This window comes from Vanellus vanellus (assembly GCF_965231255.1).
Source record: "Vanellus vanellus genome assembly, contig: HAP1_SCAFFOLD_2016, whole genome shotgun sequence".
NCBI classification, from domain to species: Eukaryota; Metazoa; Chordata; class Aves; order Charadriiformes; family Charadriidae; genus Vanellus; species Vanellus vanellus.
The window spans coordinates 1-13,036 of record NW_028127071.1 but is presented as its reverse complement, the minus strand read 5'-3'; the positions used below and the strand labels follow the sequence as shown (position 1 = coordinate 13,036).

At 57.9% G+C, this 13,036-nt stretch overlaps 2 long non-coding RNA genes across 6 annotated transcripts; both read left to right on the top strand.

Annotated features, from left to right (window-relative positions):
• Positions 1-5,579, top strand: LOC309685530. Of its 4 annotated transcripts, none has more exons than XR_014270457.1 (5): positions 1-124; positions 1,277-1,335; positions 1,809-2,331; positions 4,366-4,463; positions 4,562-5,579. It is a non-coding gene; the product is annotated as an uncharacterized lncRNA (long non-coding RNA). The 4 variants fall into 4 exon arrangements; XR_014270458.1 differs by having other exon boundaries at positions 1,809-2,465; XR_014270459.1 differs by lacking the exons at positions 4,366-4,463; positions 4,562-5,579 and having other exon boundaries at positions 1,809-1,903; positions 2,247-2,764.
• A 2,766-nt stretch (positions 5,580-8,345) lies between these two features.
• Positions 8,346-12,750, top strand: LOC309685532. 2 transcript variants are annotated; one of them, XR_014270463.1, is made up of 4 exons: positions 8,346-8,367; positions 8,843-8,937; positions 9,281-9,365; positions 11,482-12,750. It is a non-coding gene; the product is annotated as an uncharacterized lncRNA (long non-coding RNA). The 2 variants fall into 2 exon arrangements; XR_014270464.1 differs by having other exon boundaries at positions 8,361-8,937.
• The last annotated feature ends 286 nt before the right edge of the window (positions 12,751-13,036 follow it).

Genomic DNA, 13,036 nt, shown 5'->3' with positions numbered 1-13,036 from the left:
GAAAAATGGCGCCCAGTTCGAAGGCGGAGCGGAGCGGAGCGTCCCTGAGAGAAGCGGGGCCGGGCCGGCCCCGGCCCCGCGGTACCGCCGCGAGCACGTGGTGGGGCATCTGGAGCGCGTCGAGGTGAGCGGGAGGCCCGAAGGCGCCTCGAGGAGGGCCCCTGAGGGAGGCTGGGGGAGCGGGGGGCCTGAGCGGGGGGCACTGTAGGCTCGGAGCAGGGGTGGCTGGGCCCGGCTCCCCGTGGAGTGCCTTCGGCATGTGGAGCTTGGGGTGCGGGGCTGGTGGTGCCGGAGAAATAAAGGCCGAAAGGGCGATAGTGAAGCGGCGCCCGGGCCGTGCTGGCGCTGCCCTGCAGCGCGGCGGGGTCGGGCCCTCCCCAAGAGTGTCTGTGGGCCCTGGGGGTGGCGGGCTGTAGGGTGGCTGCGCTCGGCCCGGCCCTCAGCGTGGCCCGCGGGAGCTGCCGAGGGGGTGAGGAAGCAGAGAGGGTGAGCCGGTTCGGGGCCCGAGACGGAGAGCAGGTCTTCTGCCCCTGGAGCTGGAAAGCAGGCTCCCGGGGCTGGTTTGGGGGTTCAGAAACAGGCGGAGTTGTGTGGCTTTGGGCTGAGGAGCAGGGGTCCAGTCCTGCGTTTTTGGGGCTTGAGAACGGGCCCAGCAGGTGAGGCTTGGGGCTCAGAAGCAGGCACTAAATGAGCTGGTTTGGGGTTTGAGAGCAGACTCCAGTCTGGCTGGTTTTGCAGGGGCCGGGGGGGGGGGGGGGGGGGGGGGGCAGGAAGAGAGGGGCGAGAGGGCGTTGGGGGTTGTGGGGAAAAGCACGGGGTGGGCAAGGTGCGTGGTGGACCCTCCCCGCAGGTGGGGGTCTGGGGCTTCAATTAGCCAGAGCTTGGCAAGCAGGAGCTGGAGTGAGATGGGGTGTTCTCTGTCCGGAGCGTGCATTAGCCAGAGGCAAGACTCCTGGCAGCGGTAATGAGCAGGAGCTGCAGTTAGCCGGAGCGTGTGTTTGCTGGAGCACCCGCCGGCCAAACTGCGCTCCCCCACAGGGCTGAAGAGCGGCCGGGTGCAGGCTGGGCTGTCCCGAGCGAGGAGCTCCGGGCAGAGGGGAGGCGAGCGGTCCTTCTGCCGGCGGGGAGCCCGGCCTCTTGCCGGGGGGGTTAAATCCCTGCCAGGCCCCTGTCTGGGCCCCGCTCCCGAGGGCAGAGGTGGGGTGGGGGTCCCCCGGCTTGTGCCCGTTGTCTGGCTGTGACAAAGAGGGTCATTTCTTGCCTCCTCTTTTCCCAGTGTCCCCTTGTGCGTCCCGGGAAGAAAATCCTGCGGGGTTGATTCCGCCGGCTGCTCAGGTAACGGCAGGCGTGGGGCTGGGGGAACGGGGAGAAACGTTTGCGAGTGCAGGGGCGCTACAGGTGCTCCACGTCAAACGGGCAGAAAAGGCAAATTTGCTGCCAGCGCAGAAAAGCTCATGCAGGGTTGCAGTGAACAGAGCGCGCCTCCTTCCCGAATTGGTGCCTGGGTAGTTAGGAATGTCTTCCTCTGGGGTGAAAGAGCCAACTTCCCTCTCGGATAAATTAAGAGCTGCCCGATACCTTCTTTAGGGTCCGGTGTTTCTCGTCTGTTTGCTCATGCTAATTTTATGGGCAAGTTGGAAATAGCCTTTTCTCTTTCCCTGCGTAACTGAATTGTTAGGAGTCTGTGGTGTGAGCATGGTTAATTTTGGAGCACCTAGGTGCCAGTGGAAATGTAATGAATGAAACGCGATGGAAACTGACGTTTTGCTTGATTTTTACTTAACTTTTTTTTTTTTTTTTTCTTCGAGTGTTGATGGCATGTTGTCCTGTGGCTCTTGACCGTCTGGAGAACGGGCCTGGAAGAAATCATTGCTTTTTTGGAAGGAGGCGGTTCAGCGGGATGGTGGGTTGCTGTACCCTGTAACAAAAACGTTCACCTTGGGCCGTCTAGGGTGAGGAAACCTTGGCTGTACGTAGGCTTGAGAAAACGCACCTGTCCGTGTCTGTCACCTACGTGCAGCCGGGAAGGTGGCTCTAGTGCAACTGAAGCTGCCGGTGAGTCAACGAAAAGCAGGGTTGTCTGAAAAATGCAAGAGTTCTTGTGGCCTGCCCCAAGAAGCGTCCCAAAGGTGATGCCAAGTACTTTTTCCTCCGCTCAGCTGTCGTCTTGGCAAACCTTCAGGGAAGAAGGCAGCTTGAGATTCCTCCCCAGCTTTACGCTAAAGGTCATTTTCCTCTCTCGGCAGATTGCCTTTCTCTGCGGTCGCCCTTTCGTCTGCCGTGACGGTACGGGACAGAGGGAAAGGATCCAGAGTGGTCTGCCAGGACGAGGTACGTCTCCCATGTGCGTCTGCCTTTTTCCTAAGGTGCTTGTCGTGTGGGCTTTGAAGCTAACGTGATGGATGTGCCGACTCTCCTCCTGTAGTTTTTCAATGAAATATTTGAACACGAATACTAAAAATAAGGTGTGTTCCGGAGCACGTTGCGCTTGCTTCCCTCCGCTTATTTTCTCCTCCCGCAAGCCTGATCTTTTTCTGTGTGCTTACCGTTAACTGGCACTGTGCAAACAATGTTGTACTAAAAGAGGGAAGAAAGCGTTCGTAAGGGTTCAGATGTTCCGAAGAAAGACTTTGTTTTCATGGTAAAAGCTTTATGCTTTTTCAGTCTGCAAGTTTTTAAAATACCTTCCAGTAGTACTGGAAAACTTTACTGCGATACTAGTCTCCGTACGAAAAGCAGTTGAGGTCAGAGAAGAGAGAGGGGCAAAGCGGGGTGGCTTCTGCGTGTTTTCCAGGCTGTGCCAAGAAGCATTATAGCCTTGTAACTGGTGACAGTGAGTCCCGATGTGGTTTTGGTGACAAGAAGGGTTCCAAGGTTTTCGGCAACGAGGCTATGCGTGCTCTCCGCTCTGCTCTCCGCTCTGCTCTCCGCTCTGCTCTCCGCTCTGCTCTCCGCTCTGCTCTCCGCTCTGCTCTCCGCTCTGCTCTCCGCTCTGCTCTCCGCTCTGCTCTCCGCTCTGCTTTTTTTTTTAAACCAAGTCCACTTCCTTCCCAAGGCCCAAGAACAGCCCATCTTCCAAATTTGGAGGCATCGCCGGTCTTTGGTTCTCCGTCGTAACAGGCGAGGCATCATAAAAACACGTTCTTCTCCATGTTCAGCACAGCCGAAAGCGTCAGCCCATCTGCTGGTCCTTTTTGGTAGCCTTATGGATTGTGGGAGCGGGGATTTGATTTCTCCCCTTCCTGCCCCCCCCCCCCCCCCCCCCCCCCCCGAGTAAAACCATATGGGGGATTTTTTATCTTGCTGATTTTTCTATCCCAAATTAAATTTTAAAAAAGGTTACGATCGTAGAATTTACAAACGGATTTGCGTTGTTTAAACTGCAACTACTAAATGGCCGTAGCATACAATCTGTTAGGTGTGCTTTGGCAATGAGGTATTTGTTCTGAGGCTTTAAAAACAGGGCCGTTTTTTAAATTACATTTAAACGTTTAACAAAGGAAATGTTTAAAACCAAATGTTTAAACAAAGGAAACGTTTAAAAAGAGGCAACTGAATGTCAGCAGGGTTTTATTGGCAATCTTGAGACGGAGTGCTCTGAAGTTCTTGAATGCTGTCTGGCTGTCAGCGGCGCCTTTCCCCGGCAGTTCAGCAGCATCTCTCCTGGGCAGGGCAGCCGGCCAGACGTCCCCGCTAATCGTGCAGCACCCACCCCTCCCCCGAGTCAAATTATAGCTGTGTATTTTGGAGACGGATGGTTTAATGGTATGGATTGACAGCTGGGCAAGTTCATTTGGTGCCAAAGGAAAGTCAAATACTGTTATAAGTATTTTTATTGGAGAGAGAGATCTCTCTAAGCATACGTGCACCTCTTCAGCATGGAGTGAAGGACTGAGCTTTGTTGGTTCTTGTTCATTGCCCTCTTCAGAGTTTTACCCTTCCCTTTTGGCTGTACTGACCCAGCAAGGTGTGCAGCAGCGGCGGCGGTGGCGCGAGGGCTGTAGCTGTTTGAGGGGGTCCGTCACGTCGATTGTGGTCACGGCCCAGCTCTGTGCGGCAGCCTGGCAGGGGGATGTCCCCGTGGGCAGCGGCAGCGCCATGAGGAAGGGAGGAGGCGTTCCCCAGGGCCAGCCCGAGGGTTTACTGTTGTGCTCAGAATGGCACCAATTAGTCTTAATGCTGACTGGAAGAGTTGCAGTCGCTCTGCCTTTGAAAGGCCGCGCTGTATTTCACGCTGAGCTGCTTCCCTGGAGTCCTCCTGTAGCTCAGCTGCTGTCCCGTGCCTCAGTGTGAGGGAATTCCTCTGCTTTCTTCTGTGCTCTTGGTTAATCTGCTGAAACATAATTGGGGCTTTTTGTGTTTCAGGTGTCTCGCTGTACGGGCCTAGCGACGCTCAGTAGACCCCCCTGCCCAGGTTTGCCTGCCGGAGGTTGAGCGCCCCGAGGGGACGGGACCAGCCCTGGGTGCAGTGGCTTTGTGCCTTCTTTTGCGGGGGGGGGGGGGGTGGGAATAAAAAGGGGTGTGCATGTCTGTGTGTGTGTGATGATGTCATTTGGGGCAGCCCAAGGTCCCTGGGGACAACGACGATGACGACATGGCGGAGGAGCAGGTGAGTGGGGGCTGGGGGGGTCACGCAGGGGTCGCCCCACAAGAGGCCGATCGCAGCCCCAAAACGTCTGCAAATTCGTGGGGGAGATGAAAAAACCTTGAAAGCTGTAAATATGGGCACGAGGCATTGAAATAGGGCAAACCCTCTCCTTTTACTGTCTATTGATAAATGCCTCTTTGTTTCTGTATCGCGAAGGAGTTCAAAATAAAAACCCACTCTAAAAAAAATCTGCTCTATTACATCAAGGATTTCAGACTCTCAAAAGATGCGTCCCACAGCCCATTTCTGGCTTTATCGTTCTCTCGCTGCCTGACTCTCCCCTTCCCTCCTCTTTCTTTGCTGTGTCTGTCCCCTTCAGCTCGTGGAGGTTTTGTGGTGTTTCCCAGGTTTGTCTTTACCCTGGGTGTATCTCTGTCTGTGTCTGTGTAAAGAGATAGCAAGTGAAATGTCTATGCTCGGTAAGGTTTTTGAAAGGCTTTCTTTGCGTTTTTGTAGAAAGCGTTTAAAAACTCTCCCCTCCCTTGTAATCTCCCTGGAAGACGTAAAAGCAGTTTGAAAAGCTGCTGCCTGCGGCCCGGAGCTGGACAGTGCTTGGTGTGAGTGCCAAATAGCCCAGAGCAATGTTGTTCTTTTGACAAAGAAATGGTTTCCATGGAAACTTTTAAATACACCCAAGATGATGTATAAGTTTCTATCCAATCTGCCTCTGGAACGTTTGTATTGATAGGTTGCAGAAACACATTTTTAAAAAGAATTTACTTAAATGTCTTTGGCAATTGTTCTTTTTGAGAAAAGCAAACAGTTCTGCATAGTGCTTTGCGGTATTTAGTTAATAAGATTCTTGAGCTAAGGGAGGGCAAAGGGGTATGCAATAAACCCAGGTTTGACTGGTAAGGGTTTGGCGGGGCAGGGGAGGTCAGGAGAATCGAAAACCACAAACCGCACCTCCTCTAAATCACCCCAAAGTCGGCTGGGCCTGACGCCCCGCCTCGGCCCCGCCTTCTGCCCGCCTCGTTTCGGCCCCGCCTCCCGGCCCGCCTCGGCCCCGCTTTCTGCCCGCCTCGTTTCGGCCCCGCCTCGGCCCCGCCTCCCGGCCCGCCTCGGCCCCGCCTCCCGGCCCGCCTCGGCCCCGCCTCCCGGCCCGCCTCGGCCCCGCCTTCTGCCCGCCTCGGCCCCGCCTCACGCCTCGTTTCGGCCCCGCCTCCCGGCCCCGCCTCACGCCTCGTTTCGGCCCCGCCTCGGCCCCGCCTTCTGCCCGCCTCGGCCCCGCCTCCCGGCCCCCCTCGGCCCCGCCTTCTGCCCGCCTCGGCCCCGCCTCACTCCTCGTTTCGGCCCCGCCTCCCGGCCCCCCTCGGCCCCGCCTTCTGCCCGCCTCGGCCCCGCCTCACGCCTCGTTTCGGCCCCGCCTTCTGCCCGCCTCGGCCCCGCCTCACGCCTCGTTTCGGCCCCGCCTCCCGGCCCCCTTCGGCCCCGCCTTCTGCCCGCCTCGGCCCCGCCTCACGCCTCGTTTCGGCCCCGCCTTCGGCCCGCCTCGGCCCCGCCTCCCGGCCCGCCTCGGCCCCGCCTCGGCCGGGCCCGCCGCGTTCTCGCTCGTGCCGCCCCCTCGTGGCCGAAGCGCGGTATCGCAGCGCCGGCCGCGCACGGGCGGCCGCGGGGCGCCATCCCCGGCGGCGGGTCTTTTCCGGGGGCACCGCGGAGGCGAGCGAGCCCCTTCGCCGTTGCGGGGGTGTCTCCTGGCCGCTGGCCGCCCGGGGGTGGCGGGCCTGGAAGCTTCAAACTGCCCGCTGCGGCAGGCTGCCGATCCGCTGGAGGCGAGCCGGCTCCGGGCAGCCTCCGGCAGTTACCCGAGAGCTGACGGTACGCAAGAGGGGAAGAAGGCGGGCACCCCCGTCAGGCGCAGACGCCGGGCGCCTCCGCAGCTCGTCAGAGCTGCCCCGGAGTCTCCCCCGTCACCCCCACCGCCCTGTCCCCCCCCGCAGAGGCTGGCCCTCGCGCCGGCGCAGCGGCCGGTGCCCCCGGAGCTGGGGAGCGCCGTCCCCCCTCGAAGTGCCTGACCCCGGGGAGCGCTGCGGGGACCGGGCTGCGCAACCGGTTTATTTTGTGCTGTGCCACACAAATCTCTGCAGCTTTTAAGCCAAAGCCGTGTTTTGGGGATTACCGCCCCGACAGGCCCGGCAACGGCCCGCGCCGCCGCGGGCGCCTCTTCACCATGGCAACGGCTCCCGGGCGGATGGGCGGATGGGCGGGCCAATCACAGCGCGGGTGCCGCGCTCCGATTGGTCGGATCGCCTCGTCGGCGTGGGGCGCGGCGGCGATTTCCGGCGAGGCCGGGCCAATGGAGCGGGGTCTCCCTGGGAGGAGTGCGGACGGCGACCAATGGGTGCGCGGCATAGGCGGGCCGTGGTGGGCGCTCCGGAAGCGGAAGGGGCCGGAGAAAAATGGCGCCCAGTTCGAAGGCGGAGCGGAGCGGAGCGTCCCTGAGAGAAGCGGGGCCGGGCCGGCCCCGGCCCCGCGGTACCGCCGCGAGCACGTGGTGGGGCATCTGGAGCGCGTCGAGGTGAGCGGGAGGCCCGAAGGCGCCTCGAGGAGGGCCCCTGAGGGAGGCTGGGGGAGCGGGGGGCCTGAGCGGGGGGCACTGTAGGCTCGGAGCAGGGGTGGCTGGGCCCGGCTCCCCGTGGAGTGCCTTCGGCGTGTGGGGCTTGGGGTGCGGGGCTGGTGGTGCCGGAGAAATAAAGGCCGAAAGGGCGATAGTGAAGCGGCGCCCGGGCCGTGCTGGCGCTGCCCTGCAGCGCGGCGGGGTCGGGCCCTCCCCAAGAGTGTCTGTGGGCCCTGGGGGTGGCGGGCTGTAGGGTGGCTGCGCTCGGCCCGGCCCTCAGCGTGGCCCGCGGGAGCTGCCGAGGGGGTGAGGAAGCAGAGAGGGTGAGCCGGTTCGGGGCCCGAGACGGAGAGCAGGTCTTCTGCCCCTGGAGCTGGAAAGCAGGCTCCCGGGGCTGGTTTGGGGGTTCAGAAACAGGCGGAGTTGTGTGGCTTTGGGCTGAGGAGCAGGGGTCCAGTCCTGCGTTTTTGGGGCTTGAGAACGGGCCCAGCAGGTGAGGCTTGGGGCTCAGAAGCAGGCACTAAATGAGCTGGTTTGGGGTTTGAGAGCAGACTCCAGTCTGGCTGGTTTTGCAGGGGCCGGGGGGGGGGGGGGCAGGAAGAGAGGGGCGAGAGGGCGTTGGGGGTTGTGGGGAAAAGCACGGGGTGGGCAAGGTGCGTGGTGGACCCTCCCCGCAGGTGGGGGTCTGGGGCTTCAATTAGCCAGAGCTTGGCAAGCAGGAGCTGGAGTGAGATGGGATGTTCTCTGTCCGGAGCGTGCATTAGCCAGAGGCAAGACTCCTGGCAGCGGTAATGAGCAGGAGCTGCAGTTAGCCGGAGCGTGTGTTGGCTGGAGCACCCGCCTGCCAAACTGCGCTCCCCCACAGGGCTGAAGAGCGGCCGGGTGCAGGCTGGGCTGTCCCGAGCGAGGAGCTCCGGGCAGAGGGGAGGCGAGCGGTCCTTCTGCCGGCGGGGAGCCCGGCCTCTTGCTGGGGGGGTTAAATCCCTGCCAGGCCCCTGTCTGGGCCCCGCTCCCGAGGGCAGAGGTGGGGTGGGGGTCCCCCGGCTTGTGCCCGTTGTCTGGCTGTGACAAAGAGGGTCATTTCTTGCCTCCTCTTTTCCCAGTGTCCCCTTGTGCGTCCCGGGAAGAAAGTCCTGCGGGGTTGATTCCGCCGGCTGCTCAGGTAACGGCAGGCGTGGGGCTGGGGGAACGGGGAGAAACGTTTGCGAGTGCAGGGGCGCTACAGGTGCTCCACGTCAAACGGGCAGAAAAGGCAAATTTGCTGCCAGCGCAGAAAAGCTCGTGCAGGGTTGCAGTGAACAGAGCGCGCCTCCTTCCCGAATTGGTGCCTGGGTAGTTAGGAATGTCTTCCTCTGGGGTGAAAGAGCCAACTTCCCTCTCGGATAAATTAAGAGCTGCCCGATACCTTCTTTAGGGTCCGGTGTTTCTCGTCTGTTTGCTCATGCTAATTTTATGGGCAAGTTGGAAATAGCCTTTTCTCTTTCCCTGCGTAACTGAATTGTTAGGAGTCTGTGGTGTGAGCATGGTTAATTTTGGAGCACCTAGGTGCCAGTGGAAATGTAATGAATGAAACGCGATGGAAACTGACGTTTTGCTTGATTTTTACTTAACTTTTTTTTTTTTTTTTTTTCTTCGAGTGTTGATGGCATGTTGTCCTGTGGCTCTTGACCGTCTGGAGAACGGGCCTGGAAGAAATCATTGCTTTTTCGGAAGGAGGCGGTTCAGCGGGATGGTGGGTTGCTGTACCCTGTAACAAAAACGTTCACCTTGGGCCGTCTAGGGTGAGGAAACCTTGGCTGTACGTAGGCTTGAGAAAACGCACCTGTCCGTGTCTGTCACCTACGTGCAGCCGGGAAGGTGGCTCTAGTGCAACTGAAGCTGCCGGTGAGTCAACGAAAAGCAGGGTTGTCTGAAAAATGCAAGAGTTCTTGTGGCCTGCCCCAAGAAGCGTCCCAAAGGTGATGCCAAGTACTTTTTCCTCCGCTCAGCTGTCGTCTTGGCAAACCTTCAGGGAAGAAGGCAGCTTGAGATTCCTCCCCAGCTTTACACTAAAGGTCATTTTCCTCTCTCGGCAGATTGCCTTTCTCTGCGGTCGCCCTTTCGTCTGCCGTGACGGTACGGGACAGAGGGAAAGGATCCAGAGTGGTCTGCCAGGACGAGGTACGTCTCCCATGTGCGTCTGCCTTTTTCCTAAGGTGCTTGTCGTGTGGGCTTTGAAGCTAACGTGATGGATGTGCCGACTCTCCTCCTGTAGTTTTTCAATGAAATATTTGAACACGAATACTAAAAATAAGGTGTGTTCCGGAGCACGTTGCGCTTGCTTCCCTCCGCTTATTTTCTCCTCCCGCAAGCCTGATCTTTTTCTGTGTGCTTACCGTTAACTGGCACTGTGCAAACAATGTTGTACTAAAAGAGGGAAGAAAGCGTTCGTAAGGGTTCAGATGTTCCGAAGAAAGACTTTGTTTTCATGGTAAAAGCTTTATGCTTTTTCAGTCTGCAAGTTTTTAAAATACCTTCCAGTAGTACTGGAAAACTTTACTGCGATACTAGTCTCCGTACGAAAAGCAGTTGAGGTCAGAGAAGAGAGAGGGGCAAAGCGGGGTGGCTTCTGCGTGTTTTCCAGGCTGTGCCAAGAAGCATTATAGCCTTGTAACTGGTGACAGTGAGTCCCGATGTGGTTTTGGTGACAAGAAGGGTTCCAAGGTTTTCGGCAACGAGGCTATGCGTGCTCTCCGCTCTGCTCTCCGCTCTGCTCTCCGCTCTGCTCTCCGCTCTGCTCTCCGCTCTGCTCTCCGCTCTGCTCTCCGCTCTGCTCTCCGCTCTGCTCTCCGCTCTGCTCTCCGCTCTGCTCTCCGCTCTGCTCTCCGCTCTGCTCTCCGCTCTGCTCTCCGCTCTGCTCTCCGCTCTGCTCTCCGCTCTGCTCTCCGCTCTGCTTTTTTTTTTAAACCAAGTCCACTTCCTTCCCAAGGCCCAAGAACAGCCCATCTTCCAAATTTGGAGGCATCGCCGGTCTTTGGTTCTCCGTCGTAACAGGCGAGGCATCATAAAAACACGTTCTTCTCCATGTTCAGCACAGCCGAAAGCGTCAGCCCATCTGCTGGTCCTTTTTGGTAGCCTTATGGATTGTGGGAGCGGGGATTTGATTTCTCCCCTTCCTGCCCCCCCCCCCCCCCCCCCCCCCCGAGTAAAACCATATGGGGGATTTTTTATCTTGCTGATTTTTCTATCCCAAATTAAATTTTAAAAAAGGTTACGATCGTAGAATTTACAAACGGATTTGCGTTGTTTAAACTGCAACTACTAAATGGCCGTAGCATACAATCTGTTAGGTGTGCTTTGGCAATGAGGTATTTGTTCTGAGGCTTTAAAAACAGGGCCGTTTTTTAAATTACATTTAAACGTTTAACAAAGGAAATGTTTAAAACCAAATGTTTAAACAAAGGAAACGTTTAAAAAGAGGCAACTGAATGTCAGCAGGGTTTTATTGGCAATCTTGAGACGGAGTGCTCTGAAGTTCTTGAATGCTGTCTGGCTGTCAGCGGCGCCTTTCCCCGGCAGTTCAGCAGCATCTCTCCTGGGCAGGGCAGCCGGCCAGACGTCCCCGCTAATCGTGCAGCACCCACCCCTCCCCCGAGTCAAATTATAGCTGTGTATTTTGGAGACGGATGGTTTAATGGTATGGATTGACAGCTGGGCAAGTTCATTTGGTGCCAAAGGAAAGTCAAATACTGTTATAAGTATTTTTATTGGAGAGAGAGATCTCTCTAAGCATACGTGCACCTCTTCAGCATGGAGTGAAGGACTGAGCTTTGTTGGTTCTTGTTCATTGCCCTCTTCAGAGTTTTACCCTTCCCTTTTGGCTGTACTGACCCAGCAAGGTGTGCAGCAGCGGCGGCGGTGGCGCGAGGGCTGTAGCTGTTTGAGGGGGTCCGTCACGTCGATTGTGGTCACGGCCCAGCTCTGTGCGGCAGCCTGGCAGGGGGATGTCCCCGTGGGCAGCGGCAGCGCCATGAGGAAGGGAGGAGGCGTTCCCCAGGGCCAGCCCGAGGGTTTACTGTTGTGCTCAGAATGGCACCAATTAGTCTTAATGCTGACTGGAAGAGTTGCAGTCGCTCTGGCTTTGAAAGGCCGCGCTGTATTTCACGCTGAGCTGCTTCCCTGGAGTCCTCCTGTAGCTCAGCTGCTGTCCCGTCCCTCGGTGTGAGGGAATTCCTCTGCTTTCTTCTGTGCTCTTTGTTAATCTGCTGAAACATAATTGGGGCTTTTTGTGTTTCAGGTGTCTCGCTGTACGGGCCTAGCGACGCTCAGTAGACCCCCCTGCCCAGGTTTGCCTGCCGGAGGTTGAGCGCCCCGAGGGGACGGGACCAGCCCTGGGTGCAGTGGCTTTGTGCCTTCTTTTGCGGGGGGGGGGGGGTGGGAATAAAAAGGGGTGTGCATGTCTGTGTGTGTGTGATGATGTCATTTGGGGCAGCCCAAGGTCCCTGGGGACAACGACGATGACGACATGGCGGAGGAGCAGGTGAGTGGGGGCTGGGGGGGTCACGCAGGGGTCGCCCCACAAGAGGCCGATCGCAGCCCCAAAACGTCTGCAAATTCGTGGGGGAGATGAAAAAACCTTGAAAGCTGTAAATATGGGCACGAGGCATTGAAATAGGGCAAACCCTCTCCTTTTACTGTCTATTGATAAATGCCTCTTTGTTTCTGTATCGCGAAGGAGTTCAAAATAAAAACCCACTCTAAAAAAAATCTGCTCTATTACATCAAGGATTTCAGACTCTCAAAAGATGCGTCCCACAGCCCATTTCTGGCTTTATCGTTCTCTCGCTGCCTGACTCTCCCCTTCCCTCCTCTTTCTTTGCTGTGTCTGTCCCCTTCAGCTCGTGGAGGTTTTGTGGTGTTTCCCAGGTTTGTCTTTACCCTGGGTGTATCTCTGTCTGTGTCTGTGTAAAGAGATAGCAAGTGAAATGTCTATGCTCGGTAAGGTTTTTGAAAGGCTTTCTTTGCGTTTTTGTAGAAAGCGTTTAAAAACTCTCCCCTCCCTTGTAATCTCCCTGGAAGACGTAAAAGCAGTTTGAAAAGCTGCTGCCTGCGGCCCGGAGCTGGACAGTGCTTGGTGTGAGTGCCAAATAGCCCAGAGCAATGTTGTTCTTTTGACAAAGAAATGGTTTCCATGGAAACTTTTAAATACACCCAAGATGATGTATAAGTTTCTATCCAATCTGCCTCTGGAACGTTTGTATTGATAGGTTGCAGAAACACATTTTTAAAAAGAATTTACTTAAATGTCTTTGGCAATTGTTCTTTTTGAGAAAAGCAAACAGTTCTGCATAGTGCTTTGCGGTATTTAGTTAATAAGATTCTTGAGCTAAGGGAGGGCAAAGGGGTATGCAATAAACCCAGGTTTGACTGGTAAGGGTTTGGCGGGGCAGGGGAGGTCAGGAGAATCGAAAACCACAAACCGCACCTCCTCTAAATCACCCCAAAGTCGGCTGGGCCTGACGCCCCGCCTCGGCCCCGTCTTCTGCCCGCCTCGTTTCGGCCCCGCCTCCCGGCCCGCCTCGGCCCCGCCTCCCGGCCCGCCTCGGCCCCGCCTCCCGGCCCGCCTCGGCCCCGCCTCCCGGCCCGCCTCGGCCCCGCCTCCCGGCCCGCCTCGGCCCCGCCTCACGCCTCGTTTCGGCCCCGCCTTCTGCCCGCCTCGGCCCCGCCTCCCGGCCCCGCCTCACGCCTCGTTTCGGCCCCGCCTCGGCCCCGCCTCCCGGCCCCCCTCGGCCCCGCCTTCTGCCCGCCTCGGCCCCGCCTCACGCCTCGTTTCGGCCCCGCCTCCCGGCCCC